Source organism: Protopterus annectens, chromosome 15.part0, assembly GCF_019279795.1.
Source record: "Protopterus annectens isolate FY-2018-M chromosome 15.part0, PAN1.0, whole genome shotgun sequence".
In the NCBI taxonomy this organism is placed as follows: Eukaryota; Metazoa; Chordata; order Ceratodontiformes; family Protopteridae; genus Protopterus; species Protopterus annectens.
This window is the reverse complement of record NC_056749.1, coordinates 203192732-203218829: the sequence shown is the minus strand read 5'-3', so window position 1 is coordinate 203218829 and position 26098 is coordinate 203192732.

The following is a 26098-nucleotide window of genomic DNA, read 5'->3' as shown; positions in this document are numbered from 1 at the left end:
CAAGCAAAGGTCACCTTTCATAAGTCTGTATGATACTGAGTAAAGGGACAGGACTTTCACGCAATCAATGAAGGACATTGTGTTTACTCCCTGTATTCTTTTTGTAAGGAACTTTTGTGAACCTTCCAGTTGCTGCATGCATCTGGTCAGGTACATAGCAAAGGGGGCATTATACTCTGCAATAGGTCTGATGAGGGCCAATACCCAGTACTGGAGTTGTGGGTGGGGGTAAATATGTGTGTGCCTTATCTCCAACAAGTTGCTCTCTGTACAGTTACATTCCAGAGATACCACTCTTGTAATTAAGATAAATAAGAGTTCAAAAGGCAGACCACTAGCTATGAAACATTGTAGTGCTGCTGTAGGACTTCTATCTGTGCTAGTGCCTTGAGTATTTCCTTGCAAAACAAAAGGCCACTAACAATGATACCTACTCATTGGCTGAAATATGAAGTGTTGATAGTTGTAAGGGAGCACTGTCAGCTGATGGTGAGGCATAAGTGAATGTGCCATAGAGGAGTTTTTTATTACTATAGCCAACATTTTTATTTGATCAGGAGTGCACAGACATTACAGTTACTAGTTATAGTAATTAAGTTACTATTATTATGTTGCACAATCTACTGCTGTGTAGGTCTTACTGGTGGTAGACCAGCAGTGATGACAAGAGTTTAGGAGTTGCAAACTTGGACAAATGATTGAGTAAAACCACTTTTAGTTACAAACTCCACTGGAAAACTTTGCTGAAAGAACATTTCTATCACATAAAAAAGAAAGGGACTTCCACTCATTTGCTAGTATCACGAGCACTCATAATTCAGTTGCTCAAGCTTAACTGTTTGATTGTTCAGTTGTTAGTTTAATTCCTTGAGATACATACAAGTGAGTTGTTGTTGTATGTGTCTGCTTAATACCTGAGCTGATGTGCTCTCACTGGTTTCTGGAAAATGATAACTCTTTCTCTGGATGGAGTGACCAGGGAGTGACAGTAATTAAGTCTGAGGGACGAGGAGGTCTCTCCTCACACATGGGAGGTTCAGGGGGAACTTGCTCCTTCTGCAAAAAAAAAAAAAATCCTAAATATTTTATACTTTCTTGAGTTGCTGGTGGACTTGATTACCTTGTTATACAATTTTTCTAAGTACTTCAGCTCTTGCAGTATGAGTCATAGCAAAACATGACATGAGGAGATGTTGCGCAAACAAATAAGGGTTGCACTTCATGAATCAAACCCAAACCCTAGCTGTGCTTGCAGATTCTGAAAAAAATCCTGAACTTGGGATCACTACTAATACAAATCATAGCCAGAGATTCTGAAGAAAATGAGGTCCTCCTCATATATATGTACTAGGTATAAGGGGGCATGGTACTGTAAGAAAATTAAAAAGATCTATGTCTATATCTTATACCTAGTTTATATGGAGTTCCTAAAATACATAAATCCACCATAGATCCAGCTATGAGACCTATAGTCTCAGGTGGAGGTTGGATTATCGAACCCATATCTATTTATTTGCAACAGCAATTATATCCTTTTATGAAAAGTTGTAGCACTGTGCTTAAGGATACTACTGATTTTTTAATAAAGCTAAGACAATGGCAACAATCTTCAAGAATAGAAGCAATATCATATGATAATGTTATACTAGCAACGTTGGATATTACCTCTCTCTTTACAGTAATACCCAATGATTTTGGTATTAATTGCATAAGAGAATTTTTAACAGAACAAACCCCCTATACATCACGCAAAGTAGAAACTATTTGTACATTACTAGATCTAGTTTTAACCAACAATGTATTTTTGTTTAACCAACAAATATATCTGCAAACATCGGGTGTAGCTATGGGTATTTCCATAGCAAACACCTATGCTAACTTGGTATTATATATCTGGGAGCAGAGATTTATACTAAACAAAGATAATAATTTTGTGAATAATATAGCATTTTACCAGAGATTTGTAGATGATTGTTTCTTATTGTGGAAGGGGACTGAGCCTCAGTTGAAATCCTTCTTATTATATCTAAATGAAAGTACGAATTTTTTAAAATTTAAGATGGAATTTTCTAGGGACAAGATAGCGTTCCTAGATTTAATGTTAGACAAAACTGTTGACTCTTTTGAAACAAGTATATATCAGAAAGAGGTACATTCAGGACGATATCTGAATTCTGGTAGTATGCATGCTCCCCATGTATTTAAGAGTATAATAGGATCACAGTTGGGTAGAGTAAGTAAATTAAATACGAATGAGGTTATGTTTAACACACATCTTGAATCCACAATACAGGAATTGCTTTCTAGTGGCTATAATAGTAGATTAATTTTAGAACTCAAGAACAAAACTATAGCCCAAAGGACTACTACCCTTAAACCCACATACACCGAAGGTACTACAATGGGTGAAGCAAGGGAACCTGATAAGAAAGTCAGATTTGTTATTTCCTTTAACTCTAATACACATTTAATACAATGAGTTATACAAAAAAACTGGCTTATATTGATGGCATGCATGGAAGTAAGGAAAGTATTGGATGTTAAACCATATTTTTCATTTAGAAATATGAGAACACTGAAGCAGCAATTGTGCTATAAGGATCTCCACACATTAAGAGCATGTAATAACATCAGACCAGGAACATTTAAATGTTACAACTGTACATGTTGCATAGATATTTATGAAGGAACTAGTCATTCATTTAAACATCCCGTCACAAAGAGAGTCTATAATTTTAATGTTAAGGCTACCTGTAATACCACCTCGGTGGTATACATGGCTACCTGCTCTGAGTGTTCATCATTCTATATAGGTAAAACCATAAGAAAATTAAAAAATAGAATAATTGAACACAAGTCAGAAATTAACAGGGCCGTAAAAACTAATTCTCTATATAAGCATATAGAGGAACATGGGGCTGAGCATAGATTTTCGTTTCGTGTTATACATATAGTTGAGACAACACTAAGAGGGGGTGACATAAACAATAAATTGGAGTTGAAAGAATATGAGTGGATAACTAGGCTACAGGCAGATAAACCACCAGGAATAAATGATGTTATAACATTAAAACCCGTTCTAAAGTTTTTACAGCAAACTAAATTGAAATGAAAAGTATCATGTTCTATTATGTATATGTCATGTGACTACTTGGCTGCAAGTCATGTGATACTGACCCATACTATATAATCATTTTGTTTTTAACTGTTGAAATCTATGGCTAGAAGCACCAGACGGTAAGCTCTAGGCACTGCCAACTGCTGTACTCTCTCACCTTCTAGCCCTCCCTCAGGGGTCCACTCTCTGTACAGTCACCCTTTGTTCTGGTATACAGATTCCCCCTTCCCTTGAGAACCAGGTGCCTCCCTAGCTACCTGCCTCAGGCCATGCAATGTAGGGTCTTAGAGCTGAGCCTGTCTCAAGTCTCTCCTTGTAACCCTTCCCAGCTCCCCTTCCACTGGAAGTCTGGCATCCTCTGACAGCGGTGCCTCACAGTCAGCCTGGGTACTACTACATCCCTCTTCCTTTACAGTTAACCTGTCCAAGGGAACATCAGTACCCACAAGCAGCTGTGGCTCACATTCAGTCCCACTGCTACAGCATAGCTCACTCCCTGAAGTAACCACCTCAGCTGTCCTGGCTGCAAGTATGCAGTCTGTCTGGGTCCCCCCAGGCTGCCAGACTGACATGCTTGTCTCTTAGTTCACTGCTCTTAACTTTATAAGTACATAGTACTGCCTCATCCAAATACTTCCCTCTTAGGACATCTGCAGGATGGTAGTTCCATACCCCTGTTGTCTCAAGACAACCCACTATTAGCATTTTATCTTTCCCACTTACTGTCTCCCTCACCTTTGGTTCCCCACCTTGCCTGCATGGACACCTGTATGCCACATAGCCCCACTGGTTGCATTCAAACCATTTAACCCTAGCTCTTGACCATGTAACTGGACTAGTGGCTTCCCCTGCTACTGGTGGATTCTGTTGGGGCAGTCTGTGCTGCCCACCATGGGTTCCTTTAGTCCCATGAGCAGTACTGGGGGTCCCTTTCCTGTGCAGGGCTGCCCTGCTTGCTATGTATAGGTCTCCCTTCTTCACCAACTCCTCTGAAGTAGAACACTGTCTATCAGCTAACCAGATCCTCATGTCCTCAGGCAAAGTGCTAAGGGCTTGTTCCCTTACCAAAAGGTCTGCCAGCCCTTCATAAGTGGTGACCTGACATCCACTCATCCAGCTATGAAAATAAGTGCTCAGTTCAACAACATATTCACACACACTTTCATCTGCCTTGCGTCTATGCTCACAAAACTTTTTCCTATACATTTCAGGTGTTAGCTTAAAACATTTTAACAAATGTCTTTTTACAGCAGTATAATAAAAACAGTCAGTGTCATGCATTTTTGCTAAAGAACTTACAGCTTTACCATGGAGTAAGGGGGTCAGTAACCATACCCAGAGCCTTTGGTCAACTTCATACTGTTTACATACGTGCTCAAACATATGAATGAAGCTATCAAAATTATCTTTAAACTGTGGAAGAAATTTACTGACCTTTTGTGCTTCTGGGGTCCGGTTACTCCCTTCCCCATTACCTCCATGACTCTGGCGAAGAGTCAGCATTTCTCTCTCATGCTTTCTCTGCCGTTCCTGTTCTTCAGCTTCTAGGCTCCTCATTCTCTCGGCTGCTTCTAGTTCCATACAACTGGTCTGCAACTCAAGTCTCTTCAGCTCCAGCTGGATTTTTAAGTCCACTGCAGAAAAGTTGAGCTGTCCATTCTCCAAGGATATTGTATCTCCACTGTCAGTCTGATTATCCTCCAGGCTGCTGTTTTCTGATGCAGCTGTAACCAAGGCTGCAATCAGGTCCATCTTAGGTTTCCATGCACCAGCCCCCTAGCCTGGCACATCTCTGCCAGCTGGCTCCTTGTCAGCTTTCCATACTCTTCTGCTGACATGCTGCCTGCTCACCCTGACTAACACTAAGCTAACAAAAGAAATAAACAATTGTGATCTGAACTCTTGGTATACACTGCGTGGCTGTTTTAGAGTACAAAACACTTTTAGAGATCACTGTACATAAGCTACAGGAATTCACTCTACCCCACACCACTACAAGCCAATTAGTATGTGAAGTAGATCCCACAACTGCCAAACACTTGTGATGACCGTGCCCTGGCCCAGCAATCAAGGAGCCTCAATTCTCACCACTAACACCAGGGAGGTTGTCTCCTAGAAGAGGAAAGGATAACTAATACACACAGTAAAGTACAATTTCCCTTAAGTGCACACAGAGATCACAGTCAGTCTGGGGCTGGCTGCTCCCTTTCTCACCAGGTCCCCAATAAGACTCCCCACTGGCACAGCTATAGGGTCTAGATCTCAGCCTAACTGGGCAAGCTAGAACCTCCAGTACCCTCTCTGTCCAACCAGTGCTTCGTGTCCCTGCCCAAGTAGCTGACACAACACACACACACACACTTTGAGATAAGTATTCATACACTTCACAGACACTCCTGGGAAAGGCTGACACAGATTCTCCAGCTGTGCCCCTTTACCCAGACTATACGGTAGTAATTACTGCCACCACCCAGTTAATAATATCAGCTACTAAAAGGCCCTTAAAAGAGTGTCCAATTATTACTGTGCAATATTAATATCCAATGGTGATGTGACTATACAGTCTAAGGCTTATCAGAGTGGCCTATTACAATAAACTCTATATAAATATGCAATGTACTCTAGAGCTTATCTCTACACAAAGCAGCCACAGGTAGAAGGTTTTAAAAATATTTAATAATAAATAATTAAAACACAAGACAAAACTACTACACCACAGAGATATCTAAGAGTTCACAGATCACACGGAAACTTAAAATAATACAGTAGGACAGGTCTGGTTTCAAAGAAAAATACCTAATTAATCTTTAGTAGCTTTAACTATTCCTACAAGATATCACAGTGCTAAAAACTTACATGTGAGCATAAGCAGAGTGCTGATAAGTTAGATGTCCAGATCAAAATGCTTTCTTGTCTCTTGTGAGAAATAGTATTTAAACATTACTAACAAGCATGTCTCTAAGGCCCTCCCAAAATTACATCATTTTTGACACACAGGTTTTCCCAGTATTCATATTGCATCATCTTAACACCTGGTCTGAGTTCTCAGGCCACAAACTGCATTATTTAGCAATCTAACATCTCCTCAGAAACTTACAGCAATACAAGACATTTCACATGTATATGCTAACAGAAACTAAAGCAATAAAAGCACCTTCCACATCTAAATTCTAGTCATAAACTTTAGCCTTAAAATAATGGGCATGAAATCTTTATCCAGCCGCCTTCTGGCAGAATTCTAACATGAAAGGATACAACATGCTTCACTGGGTCAGTAGAGTGCAATGTTGTCACATATTTTGCAGTTCCACATTTCACAGTGTTTTCTTACATTTAAAACACAAGCTTGTATTTTACATTTATTTATACAGTTGATAGAATTATATATTAAATTCTATTTGACTAAGCTGGCAGCCTCCGCCCATCTCTCCCCAGTCGTCACAGCCTGCATCACCAGTTATCTTGAGGCTGGTGGCCTGAGTATATGGTCAGCTCTGAAAGTGTGTGTGTGTGTGTGTGTGTGTGTGTCTGTATGTGTGTGTGTATGTATGTATTTGGGGGGGGGGTTGCTGTATAAACAGCTACTTTACGCAGGTACATTATATTTGATTACACATTTTTTTATTAAACATGTTTAATAAAAATGTTATTTATTTCACTTGAACCAGTCTGATTCTTCATTTCTGTAATGAATTTGCCAATGATAAATCATTACAGAAACTATTCCAATATTAAATAAATTGCATGACTGGCCCAAAATACCAAAGCCATTAGTGCATCCTACCAAAAGAAAATATATTTGTCCAGCCTCTGTGTGTAGCTGTTAGTAGAGGACAGAAGGAGAGGTGCAGTATATAACAGGAGCTAGGAGAATACATGATAAGAAAGGTCACTATCTTTGCATGTGGGAATGTTTCTTGCAGCTTTTATTGGTATTGACCATATAAGGAACTGGGGTCCTGCTAAGTCAGTTCACAACTCATGTAACAGCCTATTCCATTTTCCCAGGATGCATGAGAGAGCCCATAGTATAGTACCCTACTTTATCTATACAAGCATTAAATCATAGTATGTTATAGCTTCTGTTTACCACTGCTTGTCATATCGTTTCCTGAGGATGTGCAGCTGTAATTTAAAAGTACACCATCACTTGTGTAAGGAAGCACAAACTGTAATTAATTATTGCACTTTATTTCAAGGAAGTATGAATTAATTGCCGAAACATAACATTAATAAAAAGTTGAAGTCTGCATTATTTTGTGCAACTGTAAAGAATCTCTGCATTTTGTGTGTGTGTGTGTGTGTGTGTGTGTGTGTGTGTGTGTGTGTGTGTGTGAGCACACTGCCATCTTCTGACCTTCTTTCCCTAGAAGTAATTTCCCTTTTATTTACTTTCCACATGTAAACAGATCCTTATCCTACTCACACACATTTGTCTCTTCCTTTAATGCTTTGCAGCCAGTCTGTAGCTATATAAACAGAGAGCAACAAAACTCTTGATACATGGAGTAATTCTAGAAAACTGCATGCTTTTCATTCTGACCTGCCATTTGGTGTTTGCACTGTTTTGGGTAGCTAGTCCGAGGTACAGTAGAAGAGCTTAATGCAGCTCATTACTCTGTGTTCAGTATTTATCTGTTTTTGACATACGATGTAAAGAAAGGTTTTTAACTGTGATAAGAGTAGAAGAAGCATTCAAGGCAGTGGAGGTCAGGGTGGGCTACAGGACAGCAGAAGAGGTTGGGGAGGAGACACTGGATTATAAGAGAAGCTGTAATAGGTGGGCTGAGTATGTTGTTGCTGTCACACAGGAACATTTTTTTTTATGCATATTTGTTAGTTAGCTGGGTAGGTGCACATAGAGGTAATAAGGACAACTCATGTATCATTCCTGTAGAACTAATAACACTGCTCAGATGGAGCTATAGCTTGGTCGTCTGGTACCCTGGGCAGTACCTCATACTGGTACTCCTCTCAGCCAAAACCTAAAGACAAAGAAAACAACAATGGCTTCACAAATTGAGGACCAGAAAAAAAAGTGGGTGGGGTGGGAGGAGGAATGTCTTTTTTAACTGTAGCAAGCTGCCTTGCAATAACTGTAACAATCATCTTGCTACAGTTACTAGCATTCACTTACTGAATTTCTAGCTACAGCCATGACTTCAGTATCGGCATTTATTTATGAAGACATGATATTCTTACATCTTCATGACTAAATGCTGATAATGCAATTATGCCCTATTTGCACCTGCTGTTCATACCATGTAACAGCTTGAGCCCATGGCAACTGTCCCCTTTGCCTCCTCCCCAGTAAGGACTCTTTGATCAGATATACATGGCATGTATTAAAATGAAGTTGTACTGCCTCTGTAAATTAAATGAAGCAAGCAAGTCAAATTTAGTAAAGAGACAATTAACAGTACATCACTGCACTATGTAAATGCATCATAAAAGTCATCAATGCAAAACAGTGCAGGTGGCAGTAAATAAATAATGGAAATGTTGCTATATTTCAATATCTCAGTAACAGCAAAGCTGGATTCACTGGGACAAGTGAGGTGAACAAGAAGGTGAACAAGAAATCTGAACAAAGCCAAAAATAATGGGGGGGGGGGGTAAAGGCCCCAAATAGGGGCAGGTTTTTAGATATTACTCTTCTAGACATATAAAGTTGCTAAAATAATGGATTTTGCTTCAATATGTATTTTCTGTAGGTTATGAAGTCTGAAACTCAAATATCTGTCATTATTTATTGACTTTAAATCATTCATGATTTGTCAGAAAACTACAAATGTTATGAGGAACTGACCAAAAATCCATCCACCCATTCATCCTGAACCCCTTTTTCCCATTTTGCACATGGGGTCGGGGTGTCACTTTCAACAGTGACAATCATCTCGAGCCAAGGTTTACACCACTGGGTGGCTAGCCCTGCCATGGTACCACTCACTCGCACATACGCCCAGTTTAGCGTGTCCAGTCCACATACTGCATGTCTTTGAAATGTGGGAGGAAACCCATGCGACCACAGGGAGGACTTGCAGACTCCACACAAAAGACACCCCATCTGAGAATTGAATCAGAGAACCTCTTGCTGTGAGGTAACAAGGCTAACTGCTGCACCACTATGAGGCAAAATTCTGGTCATCCTGAGAAAATCTGGGCAGTTGAGAGCAATGAATAAGTATGTTATTTCTGTTAAGAAAAGGATACAACTATTGTAATTTATTTTCTGTAACTTTTTTACATTTTATGTAACACACGTGATAAACAGGGAAAAAGTAACTCGATAGAGCAACCTTAGTAAAATTAAACATGACAGCAAAGGGCAATGATGTATTGACATATTTAAAAATATGAAGTGAAATAGAAATCCATGCACAACCCTGATAAATATTCACATCCAATGAACACTGTCAACAGCAGTGACCCATTTTGTTTGAATAGCCTGGTGGACAAGATAGGAGTTTGTAAGTCTCCATCTATACCTATCTAAACCAAATGACCAGCTGGGGAATAGCAAGTGGGACTAGATGCATACCTCTTCATGACATTAACATCAATTTAAGTACATGATCCTAAAAGGATGATTCTTTCACTGCAGCCAAATGCAGCAAGATACAATGCCATTTCTGATCAAATTGATTTACCTTCAAATTTAAACTGCAAAGGCCCCCTGAAACTGAACTCCCCTCTCACATTGGTTTCAGCAGTTGTTCTCCCACACCAGTTTTGGATCCAGATTAGTAAGATGCAGATGGATAATTGTCTTCAAAACTGTGGATGAAAATAAAACTCCTCTTAAGAGTTTGCCTCAGAAGTATACTCTGAATCCCAGGAACAGCCTATAAGAAGAGCAGTTCATCTTCCTGGAATCCTAAAAAACATATGATTATCTGCCCCCCCAGGTGATAATTTTTTTTTAAGTTTTCTAAAGTTAAGTTTCTTCCTGCCTACAGCTTCTCCAACATTTCCTTAATTCAGTTTGACTTTAATGGGAAGTAATAGCTGGGACCTAAAAGTATCTTCTTATAATTGTACACAAAAAAAGTATTAAATAAAAGTGTTAAAACAGCCATCACTCACTCATAGAAACATATAAAAAAGTTTAATAGTAGCACTGAAGCCAAATAAATTCAGAATAAACACTTTCACCCTCTTGATACTTCATCAGATTGAAACAACATGACCATAATGCACTTAAAGAGATACCAGACATTTATATGACTTATCAATTGATTAATGTTGTAATGAACTTCTTTTTAAAAATATTTTAAAGTTTTCCATATTCTTTATCCAGGTTAAATCCATACATTCAATTTCAGTTACCATGTATACTTTCTCTAATCCAAGAAATCTTCTAACTGCTCAGTGCTAGGAGTCTAAGCAAGAAAGTCCAACCCCTCCAAGCTCTCCTTACCCTACAGATTGGTGACATCTGTGCAGTCACTGAGATGTGATATAAAGCTGTGGAGAGCACCCCAGCAGTCCAAGGCTATGATGCTTTCCACACATTTAGACCTACTACTACACAGGAAGGGACAAAAGGTGGAGGTATCTCAATTTACATCAAGTATAAATATACCTCCAAGCTGGTAAAATAGGAAGATGCACATGAGATTCTCCATGTTCAAATCACCATAGGCAAAATCCCATACCACTTCCTTGCAAGTATAGGTTCCCTTGTATGACCCAGGAAACCCATAACATATATTTATGCTGATGACACTCCCCATCCACCCTAATAGTATATTAATGGCCTACTTTAATTACCCTACTATTAACTGGGAATAATGTATGGCACCAAACGTGCAGGTACATAAATTATTGAACTTTGTAAACACAAACATCCTGGGTCAGATTGTTAGTACACTGACCAGGGACTCAAACATATTGTATCTGGGCCTCACTTATATGGGTGAGCTCTGCATGCCCCCAAGTGTAAAGTCTTCTCTGGTAGGGTCAGATCACAGAATGGTCTCCTTTGAAGTAAAAATAAAATTCAGAACCCCTGCTAACCATGAATGTTCAGGAACAACTCCAAGGCTTTCATCCTACTATTAAGTGAAATCTGGCAAAATTTCAAGGCCCCCTAAACTCCAAGAACACTGCTGCCTGTGAGGAACTGTTCACATAACCCCTACACAAGGATGTTAGCAGCTACATTGAGGCAGCTGTCCCACCAGGCGTAAGAACAGACTTAACTCAGGAAACAAACAATGCTAGTGAAATCCCAACATCAGTAGGCGGTATAACAGAAGGAAAAAAGAAATTCATAGCAAGATTTATGAGATGTAGCACCCAGCAGGATAAAATTGTCATCAAACTAAACAAATAACTCAGAGAACAAATAAAGTCTACCAAAGCTAAATCTGTGGTAAATCTGGCCTCCCAGGCCAAGGATGACCACAAGGCATTCTTTACAAATGTCTACAACCTCATAGGCAATGCACAGTTGTGTGCAGAGCTTATTTTTAATGGAGGCATTTACACTGAGTCAGAAGATATAGCAAACCTACTGGCATGCAAATTCAGCTTAATCTCACCCCCCAGCCTCCCCTCAGGAAACACCATAGAAATGTAACTCCCCTAACTATGCTAGGGAACAGATCCTCAATGCTCTCACTAAGTTCAATAAGACTGCATCAGTGGGACCCAACAATATGCCAGGCTGCTTTCTAAGTAAGATGAAATATGACCTATCAGGCCCTCTCGCATCACTATTTAGCTATTGCCATCAAACAGGTTTCATGCCTCACGACTGGAGAATGGCAACTGTCATCCCTATACACAAAGGCAGGCCATCTATGGACCCCAGAAACTACAGGCTCATAAGTCTCACTGGTCTCATATGCAAAGCCATAGAAATAACTATTGTGGAAATGATCAATAGTGACATATGTAACCTCTAGACAGTGGACCCAACCCAGTGCAGTTTCAACAAAGGCAGGTCATGCCTATGCAGCCTGATGGACTTCTTTGAGAAAGGCACCACAGCAATGGAAAAGGGCAAAGGGTTTAGAATGACTACCCTGACCTGACAAATGCATTGTTGACATACTCATGATGTTAGGTATAAACCCCTGTGTCACTTGGTGGATAGCCAGCTGGCTAATAGACAAAACCCATAAAGTTAGAACTTGGGAGTCCACCTCCACAAAGAGACCAGTCACCAGAGGAGTCCCTCAGGGACTGGTCCTGGGACTGTTTGTTTTTTGCATCTATGTCTCTGAAGTGTAGCTGAATGTCAAGGGACTGTAGCCGACCAAATTTCAGATGGTTGTAAATTAGCAGCAGTCGTAGAATCCCCCACTGACATTAACATTTTCCATGGAAGTCTGACACAGATAGATAAATAGTGTCAGAGCCATGGACTAAAATTAATTCCAAGAAATGCATAATAGTATCCCTTGTGAAGTCAGCCATCCCTTATAGCTACCACACTACTAAGAGTCAACCCAGTAGTCAGGGATGGGTCTTTATTATATGTTCGAAGTTTAAAAACTTTGAACGTTAAATAATCAAATTTAAATGTTGGAAGTTTCAAACCGAACATATAATAAAAAAAAAAAAAAACTCAAACCCAAAACTAACGGCTGTAGGCAGGGGGGCAAGTCCCCCCTGCACCCCCCACACCCCCGTTCTTTAAATATACCAACTCCGAGACAACACTACAGTGCAGTAAGGGAAATCAAAATTGCAGATATAAACCAAAAAACCAAAATTGCAGATATGGGTCCCAATTAATTCATCAAAGGACTGGATCATCAAACGGAATTTCGAATGGCATTTTATTGAACATGCTATTCGTTGAACCTGTCTGACTGGGATTGTATTATGGTAGGGATTAGGAAATTTGCCCTTTCCTCACTGTAGTGCAATCTTGGAATTGGTATATATAATTAGTGGGAGGTGTGGGATTCAGTGAATGGCATTTCCGATTAAATGCCATTCGATGATCTGATCATTCAATGAGTTAATATAGACCGTCTACATATAGTGAGATAGAGATAGAGAGAAAATCTATTTATGAAGTTCCATACCTTGCATACCTCCTTTAGACAAAGGTTATGCAATCTTGCCATGCACTGTTTTTAAATATATAATTTGATAAACATGAAATAGTTTTTCCAGATGATCTAACATTCTTTGGGCAAGACAAACATGTCAAAACCTTAAGTTAGAAAAGCAAGAACAAGCTAATTTATATCTGATCTTGATTCTTAGATGTCAACACAATTTTCAATATTAATTTTAATGTTTCAGGGCATTCCTCACTATGCTTTGTTCTCATTTGTTCATGCTATATTGCTGACCCTTCATCTTTTTCAGCATAATTATAAAATCCCTGTTTAAGTTCTTTTATATCACATTCCTCAACCAGGCTGATATTTTTCTGATGCTTCAGTTTTCCTAATGTAGATGTTCCTTATGCACATTTATCAAGACCAAATGTTATTCTTATATGACAAACATTTAGCCATTTGTAATTGTATTGTTGGTTGCTTATTTGATGAGCTATACAGTTTCATCCACAAAATTAGTAAGGTGAGATGTCATTTGGTAAGGCTATTTTATAGAAGTCAAGCTGTAACCATAGCATAGTCTGTTAAGTTAATAACTTAGCGGGTCCAGGGCAAGGCAAAACAGCAGCGGTGACCAGATGCAGGACTAGACAACCTAGTCAGTTGCCTAGGGCCCACTACCATGGATGTGACCACTGGCTGGGAGGGCTGCCACAAAGCTTACATTTCTTCTTTAAAAATGCACTCTGCGTTCATTACATTTCTTCTTTAAGGGTGCACTCTGTGTGCATGTTTAGAGGCGCCTGCTAGTGCATCGTACTAAAGATGCATGCACATACTAAAGATGCAGGCACATTTAAATGTTGGAACTTTGTGAGCACAGGATTAAGTATGAAGAATTGCTGGATGAATGAGCAAATCTGGAGAACATAATGCACTCCTGAGTGGATCCTTTGGACAAGATGCCTAGTAACTATGAACCTGTTGTCGGTTTGACAGCCATTCACTATTCCAATATTATCAGCTTACCATTTTTTTTTTAAATGTAAGATGGGCAAGTTATTCTTCAAGGGCAGCAGGCACTGAATTTGTACACGAAACACTAAAATGTAAAGTTGTTTGCTAGCAGCAACCTTTTCATTAGTTACAAATCTCTTTAATGTAGAATTACTCAGATGACCTTTACTTCTGCAGAACTTGTGTATATTGATTAATATTGGTAGATTGTAATGAAAAAAGTTTGAGTGGCCTTTTGTGGTTGAAATGTTCTGTAATGGGTAGTTTTGTCATTATTGGTTCATATGTTTTGTTTCATTGCTTACTGGAAAAATGTTCAAAACTACAAATTTAAAACACACTCTAACAAGTGTGCTGTATTATACAAGGAATAAAATTTAATACAATCAGGAAGGTGAATCAAAGAACACATGCATGCATGCACGCATGGTCTTAAAATTATGTGCAAGGGGTTTATGGTTTGAAAACAGCACAAAGGTAAACTTAATCTGTCACTGGCCAGATGCGTTTTCTTTGACTGTGGGTTTCAATACCATTTCAATGAATGTGAATTTCAAGGGCAGAGAAACTGTGCTAGAAATTTTAAAATAAAAGTTTTAAATATCTCTAATCATTGTTGAAGTTAAGAAGAAAATAGTATGGATACTGACAGGTTTGACAGTTTTTATGGTAACTGCGGAGAAATAGCCAAGTAATAGGACACTGTAATGACTTGGGGGGGGGGGGGGCTGATCCATTAGCCTGTATAGAGTCCCACTTGACCATGATCCGGCTCTGGTGGTGACAAGGAAATACTCTGGAATATTCTTCTTTAGATTTTTAGTCCTGGACAGTAAATTGCCCTTTATCATGACTCATTTGTAAAGTGGTTTGCCATCGTTTCATAGGGCAGAATTCATAAACATCCACCTGTTTGAAGCCAGTGAATTTGAGTGATCAGCAGCCATGCAAAGGGTTTCAAAATTCAGTTAAGCACAGCTAAATGATGTGGCCAGCCAAAATAACATGGTCAGCAGTGGTATATGCTAATGATTGTATAATGAAACAACCAGTGTAGTAATGAGAAATAAAAAACATGATGACAGGATTCAGAAATGTTTAAACACAGTGCAGTAACACTGCATCCACCTTAGATTTTTACATAACCAGATGCTTGTGTACAGACAGTGTAAAGTACTGAACAATTTTAGGAGTTTCTGCAGCTACTGTAGATCTGTATCTGCAAGGAGCTCTTATAACAGCTGCTGCAGCCGATGGTGTGTGACATTACCCTGGAGGTGCCAGGTCTTCTGACCATACCTTCCATAAGACCAACATAGTAAATTGGTATCATGTGGAGAAAAACATACCATGCAGGAATCATGGACATGTGTCAGTTTCAACTGCAGCCTGTTGGCTGCAACACCTTAGATTTTTGCATTGCCTTCCTCAGATTACCCTAGGCTGCAATGTATCCGGGGCAGTATGTGACAGAAAGGTATCAAAAAGGCTGAAAAGTCAGATGCACAAAATGTGGAGCAACCAATGCATCTATGTGGCAGGGAAACATAGGCTGAGAAGGCAAAGCAGCTGATGATGCTTGAAGCAATGGAGGTGAAGTGCCTGAGACAGACAATAGCATCCATATTATGGGAAAAATGAAGAATTAAAGACAGAAGGAGGACCAGTTGTAGAGAAGGCCAAGGAGAATACATTACAGTGGTTTGGTCACAGATGCAAGAAAGCAGAACATGATTTGGTAAAGCAGATTTGGAAGAGACAGGAAGAAAACAGAAGATGATGAGGGTATCCATTCTAGGGAATGGATATATTGCATGATAGGAAATGTTTCAGATTCAGGCAGGAGTGACTGCTTTTGCTTATTGGTAAGTTACCATTAACCCATAAAGACATATATAGGGTGTCAGACATCAAGACATATCTCATAGCCTTTGAGTGGTATGCCCAATAAGAGGGATGGGACCAGAATGAATGGATTACAATCCTCCAAGCTCTGTTTACTCAGGAGTCTTTAAAAGCATTCATGGGCAAAAAATGGACTGAATATTAAAACTATGGAAAAGTAAAAAAGGCCAAGTTTAAGTTCCCTCACAAACAAAAGCTCAAAAGCTTCACAGCTGTACATTTTTCCTAAGAAAAAGCAGTAAGATCTGAAATTTGTGATTTACAACCTAGGTAAATTATGGTTAGATCCTAAGGGCCAACATACTAAAAGTAAAACATTTTTTGACCGGGAAAGTCCGGTTAGGACAGAGCCTATTTTCAGTGGAGGCCCGGGGAGAAATGCTCCACACGCATGTCATAGGAATGTTGGAGAAAACCGGAGTACCCGGAGGTAACCCACGCGAATGCAGGGAGGACATGCAGACTCCACACAGAAGGCACCCCAGCTGAGAAATGAACCACAGAGCTTCTTGCTGTGAGGTGACAATTTTAACTGCTGCACCACTGCACCATCCAAATATAATACAATTGTTATCCACTGATAAAATTAAAAGTGTCCTACCTGCTATTTTAGAAAGCATGTATTTCAAAGCAGCCTTAAGAATAATGAAAATTTTGTTGTACTACTAGAAAGATTTTTTGTTTATATAGACCTTTGGTAAAGTACATGTCAAATTCCTGAAACAAGCCGAAATTATCAACTGTAGATATATTCTATTTTAAATATGGGAAAAACAGCCACATATCTACATTTACTACTAACAGTAGCACTGTTTTACCTGTAAAAATGTAACCAGCAAAAAGAGTAGTATTAGTGATCTTATGACTACCAAGAGTAGTATTAGTGATCTTATGACTACCAAGAGTAGTATTAGTGATCTTATGACTACCAAGTGTAGTATTAGTGATCTTATGACTACCAAGAGTAGTATTAGTGATCTTATGACTACCAAGAGTAGTATTAGTGATCTTATGACTACCAAGTGTAGTATTAGTGATCTTACGACTACCAAGAGTAGTATTAGTGATCTTACGACTACCAAGAGTAGTATTAGTGATCTTACGACTACCAAGAGTAGTATTAGTGATCTTACGACTACCAAGAGTAGTATTAGTGATCTTATGACTACCAAGGGTAGTATTAGTGATCTTACGACTACCAAGAGTAGTATTAGTGATCTTATGACTACCAAGAGTAGTATTAGTGATCTTACGACTACCAAGAGTAGTATTAGTGATCTTATGACTACCAAGTGTGACAAACTGCTCACAAAATTAGCCCTTTGCTGTTGTGTTATAGCAAACTTAATTCACTGCAGTATCTTATCTGATGGCAGGGAGCTGTAGGGCCTACTAAATTCAGGCAGTATGGACACACTTATAAAAGTCATACAATGTATTTAAAAAGAAGACCCTTTATAAAAAAACATTAGTAGTAGTCTGCATTGATGGAGTATCCTATTATTCAATTAAAAATACAAGATGTTGCTGTTGCTCCATTTTTAATTTGTAATATGATAACAGGGATCAATTCTCCCCGCTTTAAAGAAATGAATCATTTTTGACACTGTACATTATCAGCATTGAAACAGGATCCATGAAGTGAATAAGCCAGCAGATAGATATCTACGTAACCTGGAAAGGGGGTAAGAGCAGCAACTAGACATACTCATAAGAGTAACAGTCTAAGAAAGACCAAGAAATGGTATTAGAAAGTTTCAAAAGTACTTAATATTGGCTAAGGGTTACACAGAGAAGAAGAACCTCCTGCACCATTTAAAGAAATATGTCAGTACATCCTTATGACAGAGCAGCCTGCATGAACAGAAACAGCAGAAAAAAATTACACAGCAAAATACTGCACCCTAAAATGTTGCAAAGCAAGGGTAGAAGTGACTAGTGGAAGAGAAAAGGATTCACACACCAAAATGGTGTATTCCAAAGGAATATAGTTAGGAGGTTTGGGGGAAGACACAACCCAAGCAGAATTCTAAAGTTTCTGCCAAGCTGAAAACAGAAAATCTCAGTAATGGAGAATTTTAAGCAGCAAATAAGTGCTGGGAATGAAACTTAAAAATAAGGCAGACTTCAACTACTGTAGTAAAAGAGGAGGAAGCAGTATCTGCATGTCTGTTAGTGTAAGAGAAAACTTGAGTAGACTGCAGAAAACAGGTATATGTAAGGAAAGAATGGAAAACTACAGATAAGTTGTGTTCTTAGATATCCTTTGCAAAGGGAAAGCATCTAGAGAGGAAAATGTGACAGGGTAGTGCTCATGCATACTGAGACATGGTGAAAGCAATTTAAAGGTGAAAGAGAAAGTGAAACTGTGTCACTCACGGTGAGACAGAGAGTAATCTAGAGAGGAAACAAAAAAGTACCTGTCTTTGTGGCATAGATGGGTGAAGCCCTGAATATAGAAGAATTTGTTGCACCACTGTTTTTATCCCTTACTTTTCAGCAGAATTTAACCAGAGGCATGAACACTGGAACAGTCAGTTAGGGGGAAGAGTGGGAGTGAACAGCAGATGTTGGCTTGCCCATCAGGGAGTTTGGTGGTTCTGGTCAGCTAACATGCAGTCAATGGCCTACAGATAATAGAGGCAGACATGAGTTTGGTCTACCAGAACCACTGATGGTAGCCCTCTACAGCATGCATGCAGAAGCATGCAAACATTGGGAGAGGGCATATCTGTGTCTTTTGTAGTTACACAAGTGCTCTTGTTAGCCATAACTATAAAGAGCTCTGACAGCTGCCAAAATAGCTGTGACAGTATAGAAAAATGCTTCCTAAAAATGCACCCAACAGTGCTGCAGTTTATACTCTGAGTACACAGACTGCTAAAGCATTTATGTTTTAGTTAAAAAATTTTCCTTCAATTTAAACTGTAGCAAACTGCTTGCTACAAATGTAACAAGCAGTTTACTACAGTTTAGAACACACACACAGTGCAGTACAATGCTCAGGTTTGACCACAAATGCAATACAGACTTTAAAAAATCTGTATTGCATTAAAGAGATCTGGATCAGCTGATTGGGTACCCCCCTCAAACTTAAAGCCTGGGGCAGTTTTTTCCTCTCTCCCCACCCTAGCTATGCTACTGCCTTCAGGTAGTTTTTATAAATGGTGAAAAGGCAAAATGGGAAGATGATGATCTGAGAAGAGCAAGAGAATATTTATCAAGATCTGACTGTCTGATAAGACCCTTATCGCTTGCAATATACTCTACTCCACCTCATCCCATCTGCTGCCCATTTATTTCAATTAATATTTCAAGGCAGCTACATTTTTACAGTCCTGCAAATTTCCTGACTGTCCGATAAGATGCTATTTGCTTGGAGTGCACTGTACTCCACCTCAGTACATATACTGCCCATTTATTTAAATTAATGTATGTTTCCAGTTTTTATGACTATTTATTACTAGATGTGTTATCCTTTATTGGTTGTTGCACATCAATGGGATGTTTGGATCCTCCCATCCCCCTCCATATTTTTCTCCTCATCCTTATGCTTTCTTTCCCAAAACAGTGTCTGTAAAATTTTAACTAGAGTGGTTAGTGGTTAATAAAGATCAATTCTCCCATTCAGTTGCCATCGGCTCTCATCCAATCCCATTGCCCTGCAACTGCAGTGCATCTGATTTTAGCTACTAACAGTATTTTTATTATCACATAGGTAACTACCTACAGTCACGTGAGAATAATTACAGTCTAACAGTTAGGATCTGGTTCTGGTACTCTTTTGCTGTATTTTATGTTTAACAACTATTCTGCATACTACTAATTTTAAACAGTCTAGTTTTAAGTAAAATATTTTATAGCATAACCACATTAGTTTTAGTAGCTTACTGCCAATCATTAGCGGACCGGAGTTCCGCTGTGGCGACCCCTAACCGGGAAAAGCTCAAAGACACAACAACAACTGCTAGTTTTAGAAAACCTCTTCGAACAAGATCTAGGTTCAATATGCTCCGTTTGCCCTTGCTATTCTCAGGCTCACTCTACTCACCTACCTTACTCCCAACTCCCACCCACCCCCACTACTCCTAAACTTATATCTTATAGCTCCACCTATGTTTTTAAACTAACCAATTACAACCTACTCTCTCTATACATACTTAACCACTAGTAGTCAACTTCCATCTTTAACTCCTATTTATAATTGCTCTCATTTCTCTACCCCTTTTTTCCTCACTGTCCATGTTTATACAGTCTCAGTTAACCTATCTTTAATACCTTTATTCATCCTTCTGGATTATCATTATGTATGAGGACTTTTTCAAGTTTCATCTTAACACCCTATTGTACTCTAACTGTGCTCTCTCCTGAATGACTAACCGGTTTTCTCACCTGCACCACTTCATTTATATTTGCTTTCCAAATGTCTCCCTCTAGCAAACATTTACTTCTCTCTCTTATCATCCTGTTTCCACGTCTAGGAAAACATCTCACTACACTCAACCCTAGCTTCTCTTATCTGTAAACCCACATCAATAACAATCTTTCTGTCAAACCAATCTGACAGCTACACTGAAATATCTCCCTGTCTCTATCAAATAACTCCATGACTCTTCCCTATGTTAAAAATTATTCCATTGAGAAACACTTCACTTTATTGTTCATCAAAAAATTATAATCTCTCCACCTTATTCTACCTTACTAGGCCAAAGTGAAAATATCCACCTTTACTCTATTCTTCTACATTCTCTATTTTACTCCTATGTGGAGACATGCAACCTAACCCTGGTCCCACTTCCATCAATGCACATATACTATCTAACACTAATAATCCTTGTAAGTCTCTACATGTTGTAACACTAAACTTTCAAAGTATTTGTAACAAGATTAGTAACCTTCATGCATGGATAGCTGACAATAAACCAGATATCATTGCAGCTACCTGGCTAAAACCTAATGTAAAAGACTCTGAATTCCTCCCTCCAGGCTTCAGTACAATAAGAACTGACAGACTCCACACAAAAGGAGGTATTGTAGCACTCCTTTTCCCAAATACTTATAATATAGTCCCTTACAAAGATAACACTCCCCAATTCTCTGATGCTGAATTTTTCATTTCTTTCCTACAAATAAATAAGTCAAAAAGTTATGCATCATAGTCTTATACATTCCCCCTGGCAACAACATACCAATACTAGAAGACATACTGTCTTGGGATAAAACCATCATTCTGGGTGATGTTAATATCAACTGCTTAAATCTTTGTTTGAAATCCCCATCCTCAAATATTAGCCTGTTCAATTTCACTCAACTCATCACCAACCCAACTAGATTTAATAAGGCCACTAGTGATGGTTCCATCCTAGACTGGATATTGGTTTCAGATCCAACAAAACTCTAATCATCAGGTACTTTCCCATAAGCCATTAGTGATTATCTCCCAGCCTTTACTTTTAGAGCAGCCCCCTCCATTCATAAGCAGCACCATTACAAACAAGTAAGAAATTTGACCACTTTTAACCCACAGACATTCACCAATATTTTAAAAAACACTGACTGGGACAACTTAAAGTTCTTCCTCTAGATGACGCACTTGATTACTTCAAGTCTGCATTTCTTGAAACATTAAACAGTCTTACACCACTTTGTGTAAAAAGAGTGAAAACGAATCATGCTCCATGGTTAACTAAACCTACTAAAGAACTAATGCTAACTATGGATAAAACTTGGAAACAGTGGCAAAAAAAAAGAAAGCCCCTCAGACCTATTGAGATTCAAATAGCTCCACAACCACATCAAAAAGGCAAGTAACACATGACAAAAACATGATTGTGTCATACTTCAAAGCAACCATAACCAGAATCCCCCAAAATTCTGGTCATCCATAGCATCACTTCTAAACCCTGGCACAAAAAGCAACCTGTATTGTCTTCCGGAAAAAACACCCCAACAATTAGCTAGTCTCTTTAACTCACACTTCATAAATTCTATTGCAAACATCATTGCTAAGTTTACACAACCTCACTTAAGCACAAATTATACTAGAACAGCTGCACCATCCACTCCCTCCCAGTTCCTGCCTCCTACTGCTTAATTTCATTCAGACGAACCAACTGACAACCTTTCACCTATGTTCTCACTTAATCCCATTACAACTTCTACAATAAAAAGGCGACTCCTCAAACAAAAACCTAGCTCTAGTGAGCAGATAAAAAACCCACAGATTACCTAAAACTTTCAGCAGATGCCATTACCTGCTCTATTAGTATACTAATCGAAAGTTCTATCCAAGAGTCATACGTCCCAAAATATTTGGGAAAAAGCTTTTATTCTACCGCTTCACAAAGGTGGCAACCCAAACTATATCAGCAACTATTGTCCTATAGACATCGTATTACCTATCTTTAAGCTCTTTGAAAAATGTGTACACATACAGCTTTTCAACGGGTCTATATTATATCCTCGAATGCTTAAAAAAGCGAACGTTGATTGATAAAAACTTATTTTCGCGAAACTGCAAAATATCGAAGCAGCAGAAACTCTAATTTTTTCCTAGGGAAAGAATTCGGTTGTCCGTTTCTGTTGCTTTGGTATTTTCAGTGTTATGGTGGAAAGTTACCGGTCGGATTCAGGTAAGTGTGCGATTGTGTGGATGTGAGTGTTAGGGTGATTTAGGTAAGTTAGGGTTAGGGCTCGGGTTAGGTGTGTGTGCGATTGAGTGGACATGAGGGTTAGGGCGGATTTAAGTGAGTTAGGGTTAGGGAGTGGGTGAGGTGAGTGTACGATAGTGATGGACCTTAGGGTTAGGGTTTGGGTTAAAGTAAGTGGGCAGTTAGTGGTGTGTGCATAGTTTAGTATAGGGTTAGATATCAGATTTTAGGTGTATGTGTGTGGATTTCTGTTTGTTTGGTGTGCTTGTGTTGTGTGTATGTGTTTTGGATCAGCGATGTTTTTCCCTGGGAAAAAAATTGCTGATCTGACAGTTCGAGATTGTAAGCTTTTGCTTAAATTAGGTCGATCAATCAGCGTTCGCTTTTTTAAGCATTCGATGATATAATATAGACCCCTTTTTTACTTCCTCCTAAATAACCAAATCCCATCTGCTAGTCAACATGGATACAGACCAAGTCATACTACTCCATCTGCCTTGATATCGTTTATGGACACAGTCAACAAAGCTTGAGACTAGTAAAATTGTCTCCACCCTATTTCTTGACTTATCAGAAGCTTTTGATACATTCTCACACTCACTTTGTCTAAATCAGCTCTCAGAAACTGGTCTCTCATACTCTTCTCTTGGCTGGTTTACCAGCTACCTATCAGATAGACAACAAGCAGTTAAATGGCAAAACTCTCTATCTCCGTATCTTCACACTTCCACTAACATTCCCCAAGGTTCTATATTAGGACCACTCCTATTCAGTATCTTTATTAATAATCTTCAGTCTTCTTTCACTCAGGGGTCTATCATAAAATATGCAGATGACTCAACTATCATATGCTTTGCTGATTTCACATCACGCCTTCAACAAATTACTCAACCGGCTTCTATATCCATTGAAACTTGGTTACAGAACAATCATCTGTCCCTTAATCCTAACAAAACCGAACTTATTATATTTACACTCAAGAAAAATACTCCCATCAACAAATCCCAGTTCACTATACTGTCTCAGAACAAAGTTGTTAATCACACTAAACTACTAGGAATAATAATAGATGAAAGCCTAAAATTTGACCTGCACATATAGCATAACATTAATCAAACACACAAAAAAATAAGCACTCTATATAGGCACAAACACTTCCTTAGTCCTTCCACTAGACAAACACTTGCTACCATTTATCTACTTCCCTCCCTCATCTATGGTGCCGGGGCCATGTGCCCCTAACTAACTTGCTCTGCTCCCTAAAAACAAAGTTTGAAATATCTTATAAAACAATCGCCAAGTTTGCAACAAATGCCAAGCACTTTACTCCCCACTGCGTATCTCTACATTCACTGAACTGACTTGAACTCCCACACTATCTCAACTACTTGCAATTAACTACAGCACATAAAATAATTTACAGACCTTCAGACTGTCCTGCTGTTAGTTCATTATTAACATACTATCTTCCCAAAGGGTCTCGCTCATCAGAGAATCAACACTTACTGCAGGTTCACATACCTAACCTACCTGCAGGCCACCTCCTTTACTCTTGTGTTTGTAGCCAGAATTGGACTACCCTTCCAGTATTAATTAGAACCTTACAGTGTCACTCTTCCTTCAAAACTTCTGTGTGAGAATACCAGTCTGCTTACTGGATCTGTTCTTGTACTAAGCCTCTTTCTTCTAAAACATAACATAATTTTTTTCTTCATGTATTCATTTATATTTCATTTTGTCTATAGATAACATAACCTCTCTTACAACAGTATATTTTACAATATTTATCTGTTTTGTAATTCTCACTTTGCATGAAATTGTACCTTCTATGCATTTTGACTCTCTGCTATTACTTGTTTGGTAATATTTTCATGTTTTGTATATTTTTGAGAGAATATCCATATTGTTAATTTCTGTCATATGTTCTATGTCCTCAGAGCTTTTCTCCCTGGGCCTCCAATGAAAATGGGTTCTAAACAGCCAAGTGGACTATACCGATAAACAAATGCCAATAAATAAATAAGGTCTGTAGGGGATGAAGCCAATAAATAAATAAATACGGTCTGTAGGGGATGAAGCTAAACAAAGTATTCCCACTTCCTGCACATACCATGAATTGCAAAACTATTTACTGTGTAGAGCAATTAAGGAGAGAGAAGTAGTAGTACATCAACTATTAATGCCCAACAGTAGTGTAGCTATGGTGGGGCAAAAGGGGCAAGCCACTCTGGGTGCAAACTGTTTGGGAGTGTTCTCAACCAATCCTGACCCCTCTTTGGTGCATCCTGACATTTAGAAATGAATGCCAGTATTGCATTTGCAGTCAAAACTGAGCTTTGTCTTGCTTTGTGTGTGGTATAAACTGCAGCAACTGTTTACTACAAATGCATCAAGCAGTTTGCTATAGTTTAAAAAATGAAAATAACTTTTCTTTTTCTTTTGCAGTCAAACCTGAGTTCTGTTGCAATCCATGCATGGTATAAACTGCAGCAACTCTTTGCTACAAATGTACCAAGCAGTTTGCTATAGCTTGTAAGAAGTAAATATTTTATTTGTTCCTCTTCAAGTTTAGAAAAGTGCTTTTTAGTGGAAGAAACTAGCTATACTTCTGGTGCTCAAATCTTCAGAAACTTAGTCATGAGGTTATTAGTACATAGCCATGTACTAGAAGGGCAGCTAGGAATAGACAAAGCTACATCATGCATCCCATCAAGGTTTTTCTACCCAAGAATAATGAAAGAAGTTGAAAACTTCTGTGCTAGATACCCTGAATGCCAGAACACAGCCACTGACTTAGCGTACTATCCCAACACAGATGGGTTAGTTGAGCATTTTAATCATATTAAAATCTGTGAAAGGTTAGGTCAATGGTAAAAACTGGTATCAGTTCATACCACACCACCTGTATGTCATTAGTGAAGTGCAAAAAGCCTTGCTAAAGCTCAGTCATTTTGAGTTATTATATGGCAGGCATGCTCATGGACTGTTAGATGCTGCCAAAGAAACTTGGGGAAAGGAGAAAACCCAATTTAAATATATCACAGGAAACTATATTATCTTACAAGATAGGCTGAAAATAGTAATGCCCATCAATTCAGAGCACATGAAAAAAGCCCAAGTGACCCAACAAGGGTGTATAACTGAAATGTAAAGACCAGAGAATGCAAAGCTAGAGAAAAGGTATTAATTGTGTTTACAGTCATAGGTCAGCAGGTAAGTACTATGCTAGCTGCCCTTGCAAGCCATTCTAAACCTAGCCAATTTCCCTTTTTTGTGCTCAAAATAACCTATCAATTTGGTTATAGATTGGCCTTACCCATCCCATGGTCAGTAATTACATATTACACTCATACCTCTCAATGTGGAAACATCAAACATTTGGA